Source organism: Cucurbita pepo, chromosome 12, assembly GCF_057944985.1.
Source record: "Cucurbita pepo subsp. pepo isolate OVF chromosome 12, ASM5794498v1, whole genome shotgun sequence".
NCBI lineage: Eukaryota > Viridiplantae > Streptophyta > Magnoliopsida > Cucurbitales > Cucurbitaceae > Cucurbita > Cucurbita pepo.
Genome location: NC_141809.1, coordinates 3,962,879 through 3,968,049, shown reverse-complemented (window position 1 = coordinate 3,968,049; position 5,171 = coordinate 3,962,879). Strand labels below are relative to the sequence as shown.

Genomic DNA, 5,171 nt, shown 5'->3' with positions numbered 1-5,171 from the left:
ACTGAGTATCCCTCTGGTCTCTCAGTTTCCTGTTGACCCCAGATATTACTATGGTGCGTATCAGCTCTCTGAGCTTCGATGATACGTCTCTTGAGGGTGGGTTGGACCGAAAGTTGCGCTAATTGGGCGGTGACGCCTCTAACCAAGACCTCTATTCCAGCCCTTTATATCTCATCCTGTAGATACCTCAGTCTCGTGCTCAGGGAGGATGTGTGGGCTGTCTTATTACTCAAGGCTACCACTACATTGATTTTTCTTAGGTGGTAAAGTATTTCAATATCATTGTCCTTAACTAGTTCTAACCACCTCCGCTATCTCATGTTCAGCGCTTTTTGTGTGAACATATGCTAAGGCTCTTGTGGTCAGCATACACCTGAACTCTCTTGCCATACAGGTGGTGACGCCAGGTTCTCAATGCATACACCACGGTTGCTATCTCCAAACCGTGGGTGGGGTAGTCGCGCTCATACTCTTTCATTTGTCTAGAGGCATAGGCTATCACTTTGCCCTTTTGCTTGAGTACACACCCTAACTCTTTTTCGTAAGGCGTCACTGTAAACCACAAGTCCACCTGACCCATCAAGCACTAAAAATACAGGTGCAATGGCCAACCTCGTTCTCAGTTTCAGAAAACTTTGTTCACACTCTAGTGTGCAAACATAGAGTTTCCCTTCTGGGTCAACTGTGTCACACTGCTGAGGTCTTAGGAAATCTTGTTCAAACCTTTTATAAAAGCCTGCTAGACCTAGAGCACTCCTTACTTCAGTGACAGTGGTTGGTCTAGACCATTTCAAAATTACTTCAATCTTAGCGGGGTCCACCGTTATCCCCTGCTTGGATACTAAGTGGCCAAGAAAGGCCACCTCCTGCAGCCAGGATTCGCACTTTGTGAATTTAGCATACAACTGGTGGGCTCTCAATAGAGTTAAAACATTCCTCAAGTGTTCCTCATACTATACCTCAGACTTAAAACACACCAAAATGTCATCAACGAACAAATCACGAAGATGTCTAGGAATTCCTTAAACGTTCTGTTCGTCAGTTCCATAAAACTGCAGAAACGTTAAATTAAACCAAAAGACATGAATATGAACTCATAATGTCCATAGCGGCTTCTAAAGGCTGTTTTAAGTATGTCTTACCCTTTGGTTCTCATCTGGCGATATCCCAACCTTGTCGAGGCGGTCTTTACTACTTCTCCAAAATGGCCTAGTAATTTCATCTCATTTAGCCAACTTTTTGCTCAGCGAGACGCCCTGTAACGTGACTCGCTTAAGTACTAATACCCATCTGGGCTAAGTACGGGTTCTTTTGGAAGTAAAGATCCTTACATAAGTTCTCTACGTTCACCTAGGTTAACCCCTGTCGTATCTTTTATGACTGAGCTAGACACATTTTCTCATAGTGATATCTCATCACTGGCTCTTTTTCGAGCACGTGAACCTTTCAAGTTCTTGTACAGGATCCTAGGGAACTCTCTGAAAACTCTGGTTTGGTAGCTAGCCTCCCTCGAACTTTGAGGGTGCCACGTCTAGTGTCTTCTCTAATACATATCATGTATCTGCTAGCCTTACCTATTTACAAGTCACCATCTCACTATCCTTCAGGTAATTTCCAAAATCACGTTATTTGGAAGTTCTACCTGTACCTGAGAATTCTTCAAAAGTTTGGCATTACACTCGTGTATGAAACTGGAGTTCTACTCTTTGTAGTCCGGATCACCTACACAAGGGTTGGTTCTTATTAAAGCCCATCTGGACTTTCTTCCTTCAGACGGTAAAGGCATGACCATAGTTTGACCTCTTTTCTTTCTGTTCTCAACCCTGAGGTTCATTGGACTACCTTGACAGTTCCACGTCCTTCACCTTGTGAGTATACATGCCCTGACCAAAGGATAGGTTAGAACACAATGTTATAGTTTTGATAACCACGTGCTGCCTTTGGACTTGGTCCTCTCCACCAAGGTCCAAAGCGACTTGTCATCCATTGGGTGATCCTTTAGTAGGAATATCCTACACCCCATGACTCATTAGTGGCATAAAAGTGCACATCTCACTTATGGAAGTCCATAAACCTGAACTTATATCACGAAGACTCCAACCAACCTTGAATCCATGGCCCCCATAGTTTCGCTCTCTCTGTTGGTGAATCTTATCTCTCGACTTCCAACTTAACCAAACTCACTGTGAAAATGGTTTGCTTGAGGGGTGCTTAATTCCTACAGTGGCTGCCCTTACTTGTAAGAACGATGTTGTCTGGGTCTACTATGTGGTTAAGACAACTCTATGTTGTCTGGGCCTACTACGTGATCTCCACGGAGGCATGCTTGACATCTAGAATTATGGTCATGGGAGGCTAGGTCATAGGTATATCATCTCGTACTGGGCCTTAAAAAGAAAATCTCATGTACATTTCAAAGGGTTGGACGTCACGCGCTCTGCGAAGTCACCTTTTTGTCTTCCTAAGGCCAATAAACTAAAACATGACCCCTCTCGGCCTCCTCACAATAATTCGAATCTAGCATCAACATACAGAGGGAATGTTCACTTTTAACACCCTAAAGCGTTAACCCAAAACATACATCAAGTTCTTACTGGCATTACATCATATCATAACCTACTAAACAAGGTTAGACAGCGTACCTGGTCGCGGCGAGGTATGTCGTCAAGCTGAGTTCACAGAGGTGTACGACTCTCTATCCTAGAAAAAAGTCTACAGAATCAAAACCCGACTGCTCTGATACCAATCTGTCACGACCCGATTTTCGAGGCTTCGAAGAATCGAAAACGTGACTAAAAGGATAAAATCGAAAACAAACAAAAAGAAAATAAAAGAAAAGAAAAGCAAAGTAAGAGGATAAAAATACCATTCAATTAAAACAAAAGAGAAAGAAGATTTGTTTCGAAAATATTACAAAGGAAATTGCAAATGTAAAAATGAAATACAAAATTAAAATCAAATATTTCAAATGGAAAATACAATTATGAAGAAAAATACAAAAGACTCTAAATATGAAAACGGACAAAGGACTCTAAAAGACCGACCAAGGACTGACGCTCCGGAACGACACCCCTCTGTGACCGCACAACTCTCGAACACCTCCCCGTATCGACTGGTACCTGAAAAAAAAAGGGGAGAAAGGGGTGAGTATAAAAATATACTCAGTAAGCAGCCTACTTGTAGGCTCTTTTCGCATCCTTATCTTGGTAGGTAGCCACGGTTTTTCTCGGGTTTCTAAGGAGAGTGATCTAAGCTGCAACTCTCTTTTCTGTATCATAAAAGGCTTGCCCATCTTATGCAGTGAAATGATCAGTGTCCTGAGGTGAGGCGCGACCTCATAAGCAAATCTGAGGGGATCGTATGGCTGGATCTGAATACGTGACTCTCTCTCTGAACATCATCCGTGGAGGTTAACTGACGACCCTCACACGGGACCATACATCCACAAAACGGGGTGAGACCCCCTATGTGCTGGTCAGCTACTGAGTTATCCTAAGTGGCTCCACGTCCCCTGCTCAGGGACGGGTTTCTACGGCCCAGGAGTCCTGTTCAGAAGACCCCTTAGCTATCACCACTAGGTCTGGGTACCTGTCACACTTCCCTATTCGGATCTGCAAAGCTCAACGATCACCGTACCGGAGCTCTGTCTCGACGGTATGGTATCGGAGGAGAGAGGGAAGTGGAGGTTCTGATGACACTATCTTCACTGCTCAACTTTAGCGGGCTACCTACAGTTACCGTGGTGACCTAGTATTCTTTATAGGGTGGAACTTGGTGCCGTAGGCTTAGATTCGTGTTTCTCTAGGATTCTTGTGCCTGGTGTCACAAACCTATCGGGTTTGGAATTCTGGGTTCTGGTTCCGCTGGTAATCATTTCGCGTGTCTAATTGCACGGTATTCTAGAGGTCCCCCAATCTAGGGTCTCGTCTAGCTTATTTAGCCATAAGCATCCTAATCTAAGCTCATAATTTCTTCCTATTCATCAAGAAAAATAATACAAGCAATCATCATACAATAGAGTTTACACGCAGCAATTCATGCAAAATTATCAAACATGCTCAACGGGAAGATGACGTCCATCTTTACCCGGAGCGCAGATTTCACAAGTTTCCCAACCTCCTCATGCATCCATACATTATCAGAGTCTCGACCAAAACAGATTTAATACACATTTTGTATCTAGCTTTCCATAATCATCTTATATTCACAGTTTCTATAATAACACGCTAAGTCGGGCAAGCTAATTTCATAGGTGGTAGCATGCATGCCTTTTCCTAGCGGTTCCTACAAGTACTGCTCGTGGGAATTCAAATGGCTACTTACATGGTTGACGCGTGCCTTCCCAAGCTCGAATTATTTGCCGGAAAAGATTCCAAACATTCTGGAATTTCCTTGATAGGTCCTAATTCACATAAAAATAGGATCAGAGTTGAAATCGGTGCGAAAAACAAGCAAACGGAGGTCGAACGGAGGGAAAAAGATCAACCACGCGCCTACACGCGCCCTGGAGGGTGTTTCGCGTGGCTTTCTACGCGCGGCTTCCCGCGCAGTCGCGGGCCAGCGGCCGGTTCGGTTCGGTGTTCTCGGGTCGCGTGCGGAGCGCCGGATCGGACTCGGGTTGACCCGAATCCGCGTCCTAACGCGTGTCGACTAGCCAGTGGGGCACGCCTCCCCAACCCGCAGTCGTCACGTGTCACTTGTTGGTCCTGCCGCGCTCCTCCATACGCCGGCCGACGCGTGGCGGCAAGGCCTCCTCTCTCTCCTCCTGCATTTTTCCAAATTTTCCAGAAACGTGAGTTTTTGGCGTTTTCGATCTATTTTCTTCCGATTTTCTTATCTTTCAATCCGTAATCCATATCAACAAAGTTCCTACACGCAAATTGTAGATCTCATATTCTACTTCTACAATATATTTTTTCTTTATTTTTTTCTTGAACACAGGATGAGTTAAGGCCGTCCAAATATACAGAAAAACTCACATTTTCTATTTTCGATCGCTCTACCCGAAGTCAGACTAAACTCTGATTTTCGTCCGATTCTCGTCCAAGAACTTCAAGAAACCTGTGAGAATCTTATTTTAGTCACATGCCTCAAAAACTCCAGATCTAACGCTCATGAAACTCCTCACATCTAGATAAAATCGAAATAAGAAGTTCGGAACCTTACTTTGT

General features: G+C 44.1%; 1 long non-coding RNA gene across 1 annotated transcript; it reads right to left on the bottom strand.

Annotated features, from left to right (window-relative positions):
- Window positions 1–2,873: 2,873 nt before the first annotated feature.
- On the bottom strand, window positions 2,874–4,496 carry LOC147789848 (uncharacterized). The gene is made up of 2 exons (XR_015423284.1): window positions 4,324–4,496; window positions 2,874–3,119 (listed from the first exon to the last, which is right to left on the bottom strand). It is a non-coding gene; the product is annotated as an uncharacterized LOC147789848 (long non-coding RNA).
- Window positions 4,497–5,171: the final 675 nt, after the last annotated feature.